General features: G+C 42.9%; 1 long non-coding RNA gene across 1 annotated transcript; it reads right to left on the reverse strand.

Annotated features, from left to right (window-relative positions):
* Window positions 1-323: 323 nt before the first annotated feature.
* LOC147669132 (uncharacterized) lies at window positions 324-13,400 on the reverse strand. Its single transcript, XR_015303739.1, has 2 exons — window positions 13,285-13,400; window positions 324-2,010 (listed from the first exon to the last, which is right to left on the reverse strand). It is a non-coding gene; the product is annotated as an uncharacterized LOC147669132 (long non-coding RNA).
* Between the last annotated feature and the right edge of the window lie 3,856 nt (window positions 13,401-17,256).

Below are 17,256 nucleotides of genomic sequence, written 5' to 3' on the forward strand. Positions count from 1 at the left end.
TGGCTTTCTTCAGGTGATCTTTTGTTTGTTTGATTGGCTGAACCTTCCTTACCTTGAAGAATAATAATAAGAAGGACCAATTTCAATGCTGGTTATATAACTATTGTTATTTACCTTTACCCTCAAAGCCTTAGAGAGAGTTATACTCCTTTTGACTGGGAGCGTCAATATCGTGTAGTATTGTTCTCTATAGCTGTTCAAATTGCAGTTTCATACTGGATCTGGATTAATTTTATTATTTTGTGCACTAGATATTCTTTAACCAATTCTCTTACTATTAACCTAAATTATATTTTCTTTAAAAAAATCAATTCACTATAGTGTAAATGAAGGACTTCTGCTTTTATTTAATTTTGCCACATTTTCATTAGTTAACATTTTGTTTAAATTACCTGAGGAAACCAGCGCTCTTCATTTGTAGACGTGGCTGCTTCCTGACACCTCTCCAAACTAGTGCTCAATGATGCAGGCGTCTGCAGTTCTAAACCTCCCATGTTTAAAATCGACATGAGAACTGACTAAGAGCTCCGAAATCTTCCAATGCTTCTGAATGGCTACTACGACTACCAAAGGCTTGCATCTATCGCCACACAGTGAATTGGCAATCTAAAAGTGATTATTTAAGAAAGACTGCAACTAACACTGGACAGGTACGAGTGACTGAGCGAAAGGGTCTGTCTTGCTACCGCGATACCTGAGAGAGTCGGGAGTGTTGTGTTCTGGGTTGTCTAATCATTTGTAGCTTCATGATTATGTAGGAAAAGGAAGGAGACACTCTAGCTAGTCGGTTTTGGGAGTTTGAGTACTGAGGCGGTAGGAAGGCTCAGCCCCTACACACCAAGGTCCTGTTTTTCTGCGCAAAGTTCTGTATATGTGCAGAATCCCTGCAACAGTGATTATTTAAGAAAGACAGCAACTAACACTGGAACCTACAAGGATTTTCAATCTACCACGCTACAAAAACCAGGATTCTGTTATCCAATCTCAACTCTTGTCTTTTTTTTTAAGTTCATCGTTCCCCGGATACCTCATCCTATTTCAGAATTAAACTAAAGATTCTACATGCACACATGTGGCTCTATATTCTAGTCCACCAGCCCAAAAATCAATTTTGCCATGTCCTAGACCAAGTACAGGAAGAGAAGGCCCAGAGCCCATTGTATATACGGGAGTCAATGTCTGACTCAATGTTTCCTGAGAGGGTTCATGAGGGCTACACATAGACTAGCTACTGCTGAAAGAGGCGGGCTTTCACCCTTTCAGAAGTACATGATTGTAGGATCTTGTAAGATATGGGAGGATTGAGGGGATACCTGAAACGTAAACTATCAACATGTTTTATCTTCTGGAGGTTTTTCTGTTTCCACAGACATCCAACCACAAGTCTGTCATAATCCAATATGCAGAAGGGTATTTAGAGGAGGGACATAGATCATTGCATCAAGCACATTCGCTGATCTTCCCAATAGGCAATTTCCAACCTGAGTACTTCAGACGCGGTTCCATCTTTTGGCATACATTACATCCATATTTGTTCTAGTTAGAAGTCATTATCTGAATGGCAATTGTCATTAGGGTCCAAAGTGTTTCTCGTCCAAGTCATCCAATACATTCTCTTACTCCTAGTGCAACCGTAATGAACTCCAGTGAGAGTGAACTCTAGAGCGGGATCATTTTAGGTGCATCCATATTTCTTTCCAGAGATCTTTATAGTGATTGTCTTCTGCACTGATGACGTCACATAAAAGCATAGGATGTAGGCATGTCTATGAATAGTCGAGAAGGCAGACTTAGTCAAGCCATTGCCAGAGAGAGTGGATACTAGTTGCAGATGTTTAGGAAAATACACCGGTGCTATTGAAGAGCACCTGGTCTGCATCCTTTTCACATATGTATCTTAATCTTCTCATACAGTTATCATCATTCCACGATAAAAGACTTCCCGTCTGCGCTGTTGTGGCACAGTTTTCTACACCTCGATAGTTATCTGGCTCTCGACGTTTCCAAAAACTGTTTAGAAAAAAAATGAGAGAGTAACAATAAATGTAATGTCATTATTCATTAATAAGATTGCATTGCATGTTTTACTATTATGAAAGCAATAGATTAACAATAAATCAGGTCTTGTTGTACCAATACTTAGCAATTCGCCTTATTTATTTATAATTTTTATAAAGTGGTCTGTCCCGACTGGTATCCTGCCGCTGGCCGTAAATAAGGGTGATACATGAGGAAGAGAGGGAAGGACCATAGGAAAAGACAGAATCAGAGCTCCAAGAAAAGGGACGCGTCTGTACCAATTACTTTGGCAAAAGCCAGGTTTGAGCCAGGTTTGAGAGCCTTCCTAAACTTCAACAAATCAGTCATAGCTCTGAGGAAGGGAGGAAGTGAATTCCAGAGCTTGGTTGCATGGCCCAAAAGTTTTTCACAAAATAGTAATCACTTGTTTTTTTAAAGAGTGCTTAATATCACAGCTAAGATGTTTCTAAGAGTCGAAAGGACAGATATTGATGTTACCCAAATTTAATTGTATCAGTTTATTGGGATGGGAAACACTTAAGAGTTGCTCTTGGAGGAATTTAAATCCTAATCTTCAAATCAAAAAGAGGTGTTGAGTGTTGAACATCCGGAGAGATCTTTATGGTGAAACAATTGACAAATACAGTTAACACAAGTTACACAATATGGATTCTGAGTATAGAAAAAGGGCAATAGTAATGAAATAATATACAACTTGCTTAGATTTCAGCTTCATTTTGTCCCTTTGAATTTTCTTATTCTCGGATTTGCAGGAAGAGGTAGTATAGAGCTTTACAGCACCCATGACCGCATTATCCCTAGAGTGGAATTCTATAGTTTTATGAGAACTTGAGAAGTAAGCATGACTTTCCTGCTCACTGTTCTCTCAGCAGTCAGTAGCTAAGGGTGGTGGAGGGGACTGGAGATCAGGTGAGTAGAAACGCTCTGTCTTAGGGCTTCATGAGGCATATGTACTTCCACCCTCCCTCGCACACCTCTTAAAAGTGGATGATTGTTGGTGAGCATGCCACTAACACAAAAGACAGCCCTTGTTGTGTGCAGTACCATTTGCAAGAACAGTGATGAGTACCAAACTACTCAGCATAGGACAATACTAAAGAGCTCAGATGTATTTCCTCCATGAAAAAAGAAAAAGATTAGCCAACTAAGAAGAATGTAGACTGTCACCATACACTTCAAGGTAAAGACAGGCCATTTGTACGTCCCACCTGAATAGTGGACCACAGAGATGGCTTGAGGTGCTAAGAAGCAGATGATGGCAGTAGGAAAGAATGAGAGCTTGGGTGTCCGAACATTGGTTGCTCGAGGATGGCTGCGAAGGAATCCCAGTTAATGACAATGGAACGTAATGACCAATGTAGAAGGACTTGGGCATGTTGTCAGCAAGGTGCTGCCTTTGCAATGAAGCACTTGTAGGGCTTTGTGGGGGTAATGTGTGCAGTGAACCATGAAAACAGGAACGACAAACTATGTTACAGCAATCTCTCCCAAAAAGTTATTTTATAGGTGCCATCTCTGGCAAGACCTCTATGGGATCTAATCTTTGCTTGTCCTCCTCATTAGGTGTTGCCTAGACCCTAATGGGTGGATAACCAGTGCCCTGTCAATAGACAGAGAAATTAAGTTTTGATTAGATTCTTCCTGATGCTGATGTTAATAGCATGACATGCTGGACTGCATGCACTGACTGTGTGAGTCGAGTATGGAAGCAGATGGACCTTTGTCTGCAGGCTGAAGAGGATGCAGTGGCTTGCATCTAAAAGGAAGGCAGTGAGGTCTAGACCCTTTCTGGGCATCTTTTTGACAGCAGAGTTATTATTGCCCCAAATGTAGGTCTATCTGCACATTGGTTGTTTGAGCCGGAGCTACCGGGAACCTTGGCCTATCATTATCCTAGGTACAGAAAGTTAAGCTAGCATGAACTGTGGAACCAGTAAGTGACCAGACGATGCTAGTCCCCAAACAATGGAGAAGATTGGCAGAAACATCAAGGCTGAATCCAAACTAGCTCCATCCAAGAACAATGCTGCAAATTTCCTGAACTCAAGGGGAAGAACCTACCACAGGTAATACTGCACCAAGTAGACTGCTGCTGTCTAGCCCTGAAGACATCCAAATTTGAGTGTACACGAATAGATGAAGCTCAGGACGTCGTACTGACCTGGAAGAATTCTCTGCTGATACTCGGGCTGGTAAATCAGCACTGACGTCTGTGACATAACCAATTTATCACCAAGACAGAGCATGGCGGAGCTCATGCTGAAGAATGCTACAACTTGTAATATGTTTTAGAATTCATCTACAATGTCTACATCAAAGGTGCATGAGGAAATCACATGAAGGTAAGTGTGACAGTGACCCACCCTTTCAGGCTTTTTTAAACAGATTTCTGACAGGTTGGTTGTATTTCAATAAAACATTTCAATACACTGCTGCACCTTAGTGAAAATTAATTGTCCTCTTGATGGTTTATCATTTTCGAATTATCACCCAGGCATTCATTAAATTAGTTGTGTTATACACGTTAATCCTGTGAATATCCTTACCATTTTTATTCATTTCGTTTTTTTGAAGTCTTGTTTATTTATTTTTCTTTTTGTCCTCATTAAGCAATATATTTTGAAGTTTGGAGGAGTCAGAGGCCCCTTTTCCGATCTATCCCAAATACCCTATATCCATACGATGGCTCGTATAGGAGGAGCTAGCCTTGTCCTCTGGGGCCCCCTTTTTTCCATCCTCAGGCACACAATTTTTTTTGGGGGGGGGGGGCAGAGCTAGTCATTCTGACTACTCAATTCAAGGCACAGCTTGAAATCGTAGTTACCTTTGCCTTAATCATTGGACGCCCTGACGTTCAAGTGGATGTATCTTTCCCAAATGTTCCAGAATTTACTTTTCTTACTATCCTTCCCCTGCTTATCTAGTTTATAAAACCTTAGTATGGAGTTTAGCCATTCACTGTGTAGTGGTGGTTAAGGTTTTACCCAGTTGATACATATTTCCCTTCTAGCTAATACTGTTAGTAAGAGAGGGATGTTTTCCTGGTCCTTAGTCATTTTAGGAAGTTCTATGTTATTGTAAATCCCAAAGATAACCATTTCCATGCTTACCTCTATGGGGCGTCCTAATACATCTGAGATGGTCTTACCAATCTGTTCCCAAAATTCCTCCAAATGGGTGCAGTCCCAGAACATGTGTAGATCATCCACCTTTTCATTCCAGCATTTAGGACACTTTTTTGCGTTGTTGCTGTTGAACTTTGATACTCTTTTTGGGGTCCAATACGCTCTATGCACCTTGAAGAGATGATTTTTCCTTAACGGGGCTGATTTTATTACACAACCAGAAATTTCCATTGAGGTTTGCCAGTAATGTGAAATGTCTAGCCCTGGCATGTCTTTTCCCCAGATGTCGTGTGGGGCTGAGTATTCTGTTTCGCCAGGTCTTATGAGAGCCCGGTACCAGGTTGAAATTTCCTTTTTTTTAAATTTGGTGTTTGCTAGCTTTTGTTCGATATTGTCGTCCCCATTCAAATTTTCCTTTATGCCTTTTATCCAACTATTTAGTTGATAGTACTTGAATCTGGCTAGCGAGCCCTGTGTTCATTAGTTCAGGATCTCCCATTCTATGATACTGTTATTTACTATCATCTGGCCCCAGTAGTTGATATATTTAATCCCTCAAGGGGTACACCATATTGTCTTTCAGGCAATCTGGGGTTCCAAGGGAGTCCCAGATTGGTGCGTACTTGCTGTAGTAGGAGATTTTTAAAGTCAACCTTATTTCATACCAGTTTTTTGCTGCTGACTTCAGAGTCTTTAGTTTTATCTTTTTGTAGTACTTGGGATGTCCAAATTTGTAGAGGTAATGATCCCCGTCAGGGCCGATTAGAGCTTTCAAGTATTCTGGCCATGCTTCCCTTTTACCTAGGAGTTTCCTTATGCTTTTAAACTGGAAGGCTCTGCCGTACTCGAGAATATCCGGTCTGGCAATACCTCCCTGGGCCTTGTTTCTTCTTAGTTTTTTCCAGCCTATTCTTACCACCTTGGCTGCCCAGATGAAGCTAGATAGCTCCCCTTGCATCTTCTTTATCTGCTCTGTCTTAAAATCTAATGGGATAGAACTAAATCGATATGTAAATGTTGGAAATATATTCATTTTGATTAAGTTAGACTTCCCTAAGAAGGATAATTGTAAACCTGCCCAGGCCTTAAGAAGTGTCCTTGCCTCTTTATGAATCCTTGCAAAGTTTATGCTCGCAATCTCTTCTATGTTTTTTGTATATTCTATTCCCAGATACTTTATTTTATCCTTCACCAGAGGGTTTCCTGAGAGTGAATTCCACTGTAATATTTCTGATTTTGTTTGGTTCACCCGATATCCAGAGACTACCCCAAACTGGTCTATCATCTTCTCTACCTTTGGAAGTGAGTTGGTTAGGTTGCCAATGAAAATCCTTAAGTCATCCGCATACTAGGCGACTTTTTTTACCCAATCCTGTTATTTAAATGATGTAATCCCCTCCTCCTCCCTCAGAAGACATGCTAAGGGCTCTATATACAAATTATAGAGAAGAGGGGAGAGGGGGCACCCCTGCCTTGTGCCTCTCTTAATCTGTATGCTGTTTGTAAGAGCGTCATTGACAAGGATTTTGGCAACAGGATTTTTATAAATATTTATTATTGCGCTCTCAAAATTGTCCCCAGGATTAAACTTGTCTAGGGTGGCATTCAGGAAAGGCCAACTGACTCTGTCGAACGCCTTTGCAGGGTCGAAGGTGATAACTGCCAATGGTGTGGAATAATGGGTTGCTATGTCAAAGGCACTAATGAGCTTGTGCGATAATTTGTGAATTTGTCTGCCTTTAATAAAGCCTGTTTGGTTTGTGTGGATCGGGGGCCCTGCCACTGCCCCTAATCTTTTGGCCAACACCTGTGTGAAGATCTTGTAGTCTGAGTTTAGGAGAGAGATGGGCCTGTAAGATTCGCATTTGGCTGGATCCTTTCCTGGTGTTAGTATGATGCTCACTATTGCTTCATTCCAGGAGTTTGGGATATCTTTTTTCCCCAGGAATACCTTGTTTAAGAGATCTGTAAGAGGAGATACTAATGCTTCCCTTAAAGATAAGTAAATTGAATTTAGTAATGCGTCTGGGCCTGCCGCTTTTCCTTTCTTTAGATTTTTTATTGCGTCTATAATTTCTTTTTTGGAGATCTCTTTGTTCAGTTCTACCTTTTGCTCCGGGAAGGCCGCAGGGATCGATATTCTCTCTAAGAAAGCTTGTATTTGCTCTTTGGAGTAAAAAACTTCTTCCCTATACAGTTTGTCGAAAGATTCTGTGAATTCTTGCCTAATTTCAGAATTTTACAGGCAGTAGCCAGGTTGGTCAACTTTCTGTATCCTTGTAATCCTGTTTCGTGTTTGTTCTGTTTTTGTCTTCCATGCCAGGTTACTCCCACATCCCTCCCCGTACTCATACTGCAACAATTTACTGTCCTCCCACTTGTCCTTAACTATTGTTTCAAGGAAGTCGCTTAATTCTGCAATTTTTCCTTTCATTTTTTCCTCTATTTCAGCACTTTCTTTAGTGGTGGTGACTCTCCTAAGCTCTGCCTCTAGATTCATAAGCTCTCGTTCAGTTGTTCAATGAAGGTTTTTTTCTTATTATTTTTGTGTCCCGCCAGGTTTACGATACTCCCTCTGATGAAATCTTTATACGCATCCCAGGCAGTTTGTTTAGATGGGCCTACTTTGTTCAATTGGAAGAACTGGTCTGTTTCTTTGGCTAACTTGTCTGTGCGAGATGGGTCTAGGAATATACTTTTATCCACTGTCCACCTCGGAGAGGAGGGGGAAGTTTTTAGGATCAGACTGAGTTTCACTGCAGAGTGGACTGAGATGTGTTCTGGTATATGCTCGACTTGCTTAGTGCATTCCACAAGGCACCTACTGACCAGAAAGAAATCTATTCTAGAAGCCTGCCCTAGCCTTTTATTTTTTAAGGTAAATCCTGGATAGCACTAAGGCCCCCACTACTACCACTACTACTACTACCACTACCACTACCACCACTACCACTACTATCACATGCAGAGGTGAGAGGAGTGATACTACGGAAGCAGTAGGTTACAGCCTCAGAAGTAGGTTCCACCAGGGGAAGGGGGCGGATGAGCCCAAGCCCAAGTTCAAGACAGACACGGTCATAAAAATAACGAACACCCCCAAAGGAAAGATTCAACCTCTGTTAACTCCGCCACCCCAAAGACCAAAAAGGCAAAACAAGAAGCAGACCTCAGGGCAACCGCAAGCACCATTATCTAGAGCAAGTCGTATAAATCTAAAAGCACCTGGTCTTAGCTGCACTCAGAAAATCACTCCATCACTAAGATCCATCATCCTTCTTTAAAGTCCAAGAGAAAAACCATAAAATAGAGAAAGACTTGCGCGAGCCAAAATCCCCGGTGGGCCTTAGCTTCGGTGCCACTCTGGATACCAACCGCCAGCCATCTACTATATCCCTGTTAAACACCATAAATCCAAAAGACTTAAGAATGGCAGAGAAACCCAAGAATGGGAGCTCAGACCTCACGACTAGTAACAAATATCAAATTCTCTCCACACAAGAATAGGGAGTAGGAGGGAAACCCCCTGAGTGTGCCCCAGAGAGTGCCACCCTGAATAGAGCAGAATATAGCAGTCCAGATCCAAGATAAGAACCAGGGCCACCCAATGGCTCACATGCCGAAATATTCCTGGTGGAGACGATGAAGGAGATGAGGGTCAACTTTGCAATCTCTGAGAGGAATCAGACCAAGATACAGGAAGCCTGTGAGGCATTAGATCAAAAAATAAATACTCTCATAGATAGAGTGACCCATGTGGAGGAGGCGGTAGAGGTACTGAGCAAGAAGACGGAGGCGAACTGAAAGGAAATAACCAGGTTAAAGTCCAGAGAAACCAAGATAAGTGAAAGAATGGAATCCCTGGAAAATCATGCTAGAAGGAACAACCTTAAAATTCTAAATGTCCAGGAGGGCATCGAAGGAGATGATATTAAGGGATTCACGATCTGGTTGCTAGAGGAGAAAATCCCCTGGACCAAATCTGCCAATCTCACTCATGACATCCAGAGAGTACATCGAGACCCCCTCAGGAAAGGGAAATCTAGGAAAACCCTAGGACAATTTTAATTAACTTCATGACCTACTCTCTGAAAGAGAAGATCCTGAGTGACAGCCTTAAAGCCGTATCTTTTGCCAAAGACGACTGGACCTGTAGAATCAGGTCAGATATATCTAGAACAACTCAAGATAGGCAATGGGAGCTGGGCCAACTTATGCCGCAACTAAGGGCACTGGAGGCTAATGTTCAAATGCGCTTCCCAGCGTCATTGAGAATCATGTGGGACAATAAAATGCTTAACATGAGAGACCCGAAAGAAGTTGAAAGTCTCATTGAGCAAATTAAATCACGTCAGAAAGATAAGACTTAAGGACGTAGGCATAATACATGCTAGGCATGTGGCGTTCTCACGCCAATGAAAGGCGGGAAATCCAAACCCTAACTGAAGGGCAAGGAGCTACTATGGCCTGAATCTGGACGACCCGGTACCGCTTCAAAAGCTTTATTCGCATTTATTGACAACCCAAACGCCAATTATATTGGGTGGAGACTTCAACTTCTTACTAAACCTTAAGGTAGATCGCCACCCAGCAAAACACCTCCCCAACCTTCAGAAAATGAGAGAATGGGTAGGCCTGTGTATTAAGGATCTGGGTATTGCCGATGTGTGGAAAGAGAAAGGAAATAAAAGTCTTGTTTATTTTTTAATAAAATTTGGTTTGGAGCTTGAAGTCTTTTTTCCTAACTGTTTTGCTTGGGTTGTTCTCTTACCAATTTTGTCCATGGATTTCCTTTCTGCTCTTGTTTACCGGTCAAAGTTCTCAGACCAAACTATACACACCTTTGTAAATACCACAATACACCATAACCCTTTTAAAATATGGAAATTACGTGGTCAACAGTTAGCCTGTAGAAGATTGTGTAGTAAATGGCCTATTTACCCGTAATACTCTATGGTAGTTAGGTATCATAATTGTCTATTATTACTAGTGTTCATTCAGGACATAACACTTGCACGTTCCTCATTTTCCTGCACCCACGGCCCTTCTCAATCTTCATCCACTGCAGAAAAACATATCTCTTTGTTGTTGACTGCATCCCCATGGAACTGTCGGGCTTGCATTTTTAAGAGTACCTTTTAAGATAATATGGACTTTCTTGGGACATCTTAAAAACTTAGCCACACTGGATTTGCAGTGTAGCTCTCTTTACACCTGAATGTGTGACCATGAGGAAAAGTTGCATAACACATTATTTCATTTTGGTTTTCTGTGTTGTACTCCTTTACCCCTGCTTCTCCACACTCATGAATTGTTGCTTCACTTCCTGCCTTTTCATCATGAGTAAAACCTTTGCGATAATTGTTCTTGATGGCGTGCATGTCAGTTGTCTTAGATAAGGTATAGATTATGTACCTGACATATCAACTTCTGGCATCCCACCACCAGCGCTGCCCAAAGATAGTCCACTAAATGTTGGCTATTTCTTTTTCATAAATGCTGAACAAGCAAATGTTGGACCATCTTCATTTTTATTATTTTTGGTCCCCTGCTGCACTGGCGCTTCTCGTATGAAAATAATTAAACCCTAGACCCCTTACCCATCTATGTGGTGGCTTACAGGAAGACACCCGCTGATTGGCATATTAATCAGGTGTCGTTGAAGAGAGTTACACTTTGAGGATTGTACCATTATATATGTTAGCACTTCCATTCCAACTGGCACATCAGCACAGTGCCCTCTTCCTCCCTAGCACACTTTCATGTGATGAGGACTGATCGTTAATCTAACGGATTCAGGCACCCACAGGTCATGTGGGTGACAAGTAATGAGTGCAGGAAGTGTTTGAGTGTTTTTAAAACAAGTTTTTAAGGAAGTGGGAGGAGTAATAAAATGATGATTAGTTAACTTGTCAAACACAAAGAGATGATGGCCTGATCGCTGAAACTTTTCAGACATTCACCCCAAGTCACAGATCTGGGTTCAATCCATCATCGTTCTTTAGCTCACTTCGCCACCCCAGTTCAGACATAGCTATACGCAAATCAGTCTTGACCCTGTGCCTCATGGGAACAGTCCAGCCCGAACTGCCAAGCCATGCCTTCCCTGGACCGGAAACAAGCATCCTGGGACTGGTTTTGGGCTACCAACCATCATCATCCAGGTTAGCTTGAATCCAGTGGCAAAGTGAGCAAGGTACCCACATCAGGGCATACCCTGCCAACTTAGGGCGAACAAAGCAAACACAAGGAGATGATGGACGGAGCGCTGAAACTTTTCAGACATTCGCCCCCAGTCACAGATCTGGGTTGAATCCATCATCGTTCTTTAGCTCACTTCGCCACCCCAGTTAAGGCACATCTATTTGCAAATCAGACTTGACCTTGTGCCTCATGGGAACAGTTCAGCCTGAACAGCCAAGCCATGTCTTCCCTGGTCCGAAACAGCGAGGAGGAGGACACCGGAAGAAGGGAGACACCGCGGCGAGGAGGAGCGCAGGCAGAAGAGAAGGTAAGTGGGGGCATATTACCAAGCAATAGCGATAATTATCACTATTGCTTGGTTAGAGACAAAAATTTACCGCTGAGCTGCGGCGATTTTTATCGCAAATAAACCTTGGTATTACCAAGGTTTATCGCAAATGCGATAAAAATCGGCCGCAATGCATGAATATCGCTGAAAAGTCAGCGATATTCATGCATTACCGAGCTAATGCTCTTAGCCATGTTATCCACCTCCCATTGGATAACATGGCTAAGAACTGCTCAGGGCAGGTGTTAGCTTTTGGAGATATTGGCGCTTAGCGCAAATATCTCCAAAAGTTGGTAATAGGAGATAGCGATGTTAGCGACTGTTTCCAGTCGCTAACATCTTGGCACGCCCACTTTGCATGTCATTAGTGATAAATATCACTGACATGCAAAGTGGGGCCCAAGATGGTCGCTATCTCCCACTAGCTGTCGCTAACTGGTGTTAGCGACAGCTAGGTAATAGGGAGATAATTTTATCTCCGCTTTCTTCGCTTTTAAAGCCAAAAAAGCGGAGATAAACCCTCTTGATAATATGCCCCGTGGTTTTTAAAAAATTTTGTTTAAGGTGGCTGACCTCGTACTCTGCCCCGCCAAGGAGTCATTGGAAAAACTCTGCAAACTCTGCTGGCTGAGCAGAGTACGACGCCTGGGGTTACTCCTCTGCACGTGCAGGAGGAGGGCAGAGGAGAGGAAATGCAGCTATGTTTGTGTCTGGTCAATCCTGGGCTCTACCACATTTTATTTTATTTAGGTAAATACTCTTCTGTTTCCATTGTCCTGTATTCAGAGCTCTAATGGGTTTGGGAATGGAGAGGAGCCTACATGGCACGGGTCATAAATCTACACCTGTACGCCGGATTAGGAAAAAGAATGAGGGTCGCAGGGAAAGAAATAAAAATGACTAATGCAATATGATGAGCAAAATCGAGCGATACTATATAAGCATGAAGAATGATAGGTGATGTACGATGAATAAAGAATAAGAATTAAAGATGATGGATGAGACGTGGCGAAGGAGTGATCAGAAGTGACGAATGATGGATGACAAGTAGGAACGAGAAGTGAGGAATGATGATGGATTTAAGGGACCTTGTTCAGCAGGCCTAACTAGGTCCCTTTAGCTGACCTGCACTCCATCCTGGTCAGCCTGAAATTCTGACTTTTTCCCGGCTTAGGCACGACCAGATAACCACAGTTGGCACTATCTGTTTTTGGCAATATTTTCACTTAAATCTGTAAAATTGCATTTCTCCGGTTCTACTGTTTGGTTTTTTTTCATTTTAGTCTTATATTATTTATTAAATTGTACACTATTTTTCTAAATTGGTCTATAATTTTTCTTGTGTTGTGTTCCACTTTATTATTGTGTGAACTGCTGCATACATACTCTACACATTTCCTCTGAGATAAGCATGAGTGCTCAGTACCATGCTACCAGAGGGCTGAGCACAGGTTAATTTAGGGTTTGCTTGTGACTTCACCCTGACAAGATGGTTATTGCTTGAGTGGGGTTTCATAACCCCTCAAACGGTTACCAACAATTACATCAGCTATTAATAAAGTGCCATTGAATATATAAGGAATAACTCACCTTAGGGTGTTAGGCGAGCCATCCTCCCACAGCCACTGGCCTTCCTTTTGATTGTCTGAATATCCAATCCAAAGGTTATCATCTGCATTTCGTGATCTGCCATTAATAAACACCTGAATTTATTATGAATATATTTGTTAGTGTGCACTCACCACCTTACATCAAATTGATAAGAAAACACTGAATCCAAGAAAAGAGCTTGTCAACGCATGCAGGGAAACAAGTGCACAAGTATCATCACTTCTCCTCTAGTACAGTTAATACAATTGACCAAAGGACAATTATCACAAGAGAATACACACTCACTATTTTCAACCTACCGCATAGAAGCCATGACATAACAGACACCAACTTTTATTCTTGTGTCCATAAAATACCAGAAATAGAAAAAGAATCACTGAGCACAACAACAATGCGCCCACCACACACACACATTGTCTAATCGTCAACTATAATGTTAATATAAGACCGAAAGCAAAAGGGAAACAATGACATACATGGATCACCATCATGTCTAATGTTAACTACATGATGTCTTTCCAGTAATGAACTATTAGCTTGCACACAGGAGGAAGCTTCTTTATCTGTCTGTTTACTTTATGTGATTTATACTGTGCCTATCCACAATGAGACAAAAAGATGGGCGGGCATGCACGCATGCGCAGTTTTCACCAGGATTACAGATACGGCGAGGAAGAGGAGGACTGCAGCCCGGGGATGCCGCATTACAGAGGTGAGCGGTTTTCATGTATTTTTAATTCATGTTTACATACTTGTAATAGTGGGGGTGGAGGCGGGGCTGGCCAACTCCGCTCTACAGCGGAGTGTGCAGAGATTTGCCTTCTACGCGTTCTCTGCGGAACGCGGAGAAGGTAAATCTCCGCACACTCCGCGGGCGGAGCGGAGGTCTCCGCCCGATGTTAGTCAGGGCTTTCAGTGGGCCGGGTCTCCAGGGGTCTGAGCACCGGCAGTTTTTTAGAAGGGGCAGGCCCGGACTGGCCGTTGAGGGCACCGGGCAATTCCCCGGTGGGCCGCATGGTTGGGGGCCGGTTTTGGGCCCCTGGGGCCGTTTTTGTTACAGGGCCGTTATGCTGCAAAAACGGCCCTGTAACAAAAACGGCCGAAAACCGGCCCTGTCACAGAGCGGAGGGGCCGGCCGAGCACTTTGCCAGGGCCGGTTCTGGTTCCCAGTCCGGCCCTGAGAAGGGGCCTCGAAACGGGTCTCTATCGGGCTCTGTTTTGTGCGCTGGGTTTTTTCCCGGACTGCAGTGACAGCAGGTTGCTGTCACTCCAGTCCAGAAAAAAAGTGCCAGGGCGCAAAACAGCCCGATAGAGACCCGTTACGAGAGAGCAGGCACATTGATGTGCGTGTGCTCACACTGCTCACTTCTCACTAGCAGAGAAGTTACGACATGACGTCATGCCAGGTGAGCGTTGTCGGGAAAGGGAAATCCTTTTAAAGAGTCATTTTCTTTCTGGATTTCACTTCTCTTTCTGAAACGCAAGAGCAGCAACATTGTGGTAGGTTCACCAGGGCTTTAACTGTAAGCATTTTCAATATTATATGTAACAAGCCATAGTTGCAGCTTATTTATCTTATGCAACTAATAACAATTGACAAAGCCAATAGTCCTTACTTGTTGTAGGTACGATGTTACTTGTTGTATCACATACCTGGATGCAATGGCAGAAACAGCAAAATACAAGTCGGGCGGCACGCTATGCTAATCACAGATTTTTAGCATAAGTGTTTTAAAGCCACGCCCATAATTACACTGCCACGCCCCTTTGAGAGACCCCTCAGTTTTTTAATCCCACTTAAAGCCCTGGAGTTAGTAATAATAAGCATACCTGGTATATCACATCTATTATTAGATGTTTATCATCATTTCTGGCACTTTTATGTTCACTTATTCCACAGATTGTTAGCAGCTGGAAAGTGTAACTGGAAAAGCAGATTGCATTGTCAAGCGTGGTATTACCAGTTGCATACCCTCACCTGCAATCCCAAGCGGGATTTCGCACACCGATAATTTGTTGTAGTGTGGTATCGTAGTGCCACAGAAAAACATGCAGAAATACCTCTGCACACAACTAGTGTTGATAGCCTAGTTGGTGTTATTTTGATCTCCACCTAACACTAATCACCGTGGCAACCTTTCTATCTTTGGGGGAAACTTGCAGGTAGATCTGTAAGTGGCTTCCTCCAGTGGATTTGGCCTGGAAATTGCACTGCCTCTCACAGACATATCATTCTTTCCTTATGTGAAAAAGTGTTGTAAAGCGGTATCAGTCACGAGGCACGACACACAAGTTCATGAAAGATACTTCTTTACTGTGTTATTTCCATGTACACATCAAGTGGGAAAAGTATATATGATGTGAATAGGTAAATAGGACACCCCAACAGTAGCAAGGACATCTTTGTTTAGCCTTCAGACCCCAAATGACTCACACAGGCAATATTCCGGTCCAGGGAAGATATGGCTTGGCAGTTTGGGCTGGACTGTTCCCATGAGGCACAGGGTCAGACTGATTTGCATATGGCCATGTCTGAATTGGGGTGGCTGAGTGAGCTAAAGAATGGTGATGGATTAAACATTGATCAGTTGGCTGGGGGTGAGTGTTTGATTTGCTCAAACGCCCCGTCTATCATCCCCTTTTGTATCGCTTTGTTCGCCCTAAGTTGGCAGGGTATGCTCAGACGTGAGTCCCTTGCTCACTTGGCCACTCGATTCAAGATAGCCTGGCTGATGAGGATTATGAATCCGAAACCGGTCCCAGGATGCTTGTTTCCGGTCCAGGGAAGACATGGCTTGGCAGTTCGGGCTGGACTGTTCCCATGAGGCACAGGGTCAGACTGATTTGCATATGGCCATGTCTGAACTGGGGTGGCTGAGTGATCTAAAGAATGGTGATGGATTATACCCAGATCAGTTGACTGGGGGTGAATGTTTGATTTGCTCAAACGCCCCATCCATCATCCCCTTTTGTATCGCTTTGTTCGCCGTAAGTTGGCAGGGTATGCTCAGACGTGAGTCCCTTGCTCACTTGGCCACTGGATTCAAGATAGCCTGGCTGATGAGGATTATGAATCCGAAACCGGTCCCAGGATGCTTGTTTCCGGTCCAGGGAAGACATGGCTTCGCAGTTTGGGCTGGACTGTTCCCATGAGGCACAGGGTCAGACTGATTTGCATATGGCCATGTCTAAACTGAGGTTGCTGAGTGAGCTAAAGAATGGTGATGGATTAAACCCAGATCAGTTGACTGGGGGTGAATGTTTGATTTGCTCAAATCATCCCCTTTTGTATCGCAATATTCCACACTTACCGTTCCTCACAATGTATTCTACACTTATCATTCCATTCATGCCTTATCCCTCATGCTGCCAACTTGCCACACTTACCCTCTACATTCACACTTTATCACTCATGCAGCAAACATTCCGCACTTACCATTCCATTTACGCTTCATCACACATGCAGCCAATATTCCACACTTACCATTCCATTCACAATTTAGCACTCATAGAGCCAACATTCAACACTTACCATACCATTCGCAGATTAGTACTCATTGAGCCAACATTCCACACTCACCATTCATTTTGCACTTTAGCACTCATAGAGTCAACATTCCACACTTACCCTTCCATTTGCGCTTTAGCACTCATAGAGCTAACATTCCACACTTACCACTTCATTCACACTTCATCACTCATGCAGTCATTATTCCACACTTACCATTCCATTCACACTTTAGCACTCATGCAGCCAACATTCCACACTTACCATTCCATTCACGCGTTATCACTCATACAAGGTGATCAGTGGCCTAAAATGTCGGGTTTAGTTATAACACATCCCCTTTCCTTATAAGTACAACAGAGATCCTGATGTAACACAGAGCTATGTTCATAATTAAGTAGTGCTTTGCATCGTTAAGTAGAGTGAGAAAACCATGGTGAAGA

Source organism: Lissotriton vulgaris, unplaced genomic scaffold (genome assembly GCF_964263255.1).
Source record: "Lissotriton vulgaris unplaced genomic scaffold, aLisVul1.2 SCAFFOLD_12157, whole genome shotgun sequence".
Taxonomy (NCBI): domain Eukaryota; kingdom Metazoa; phylum Chordata; class Amphibia; order Caudata; family Salamandridae; genus Lissotriton; species Lissotriton vulgaris.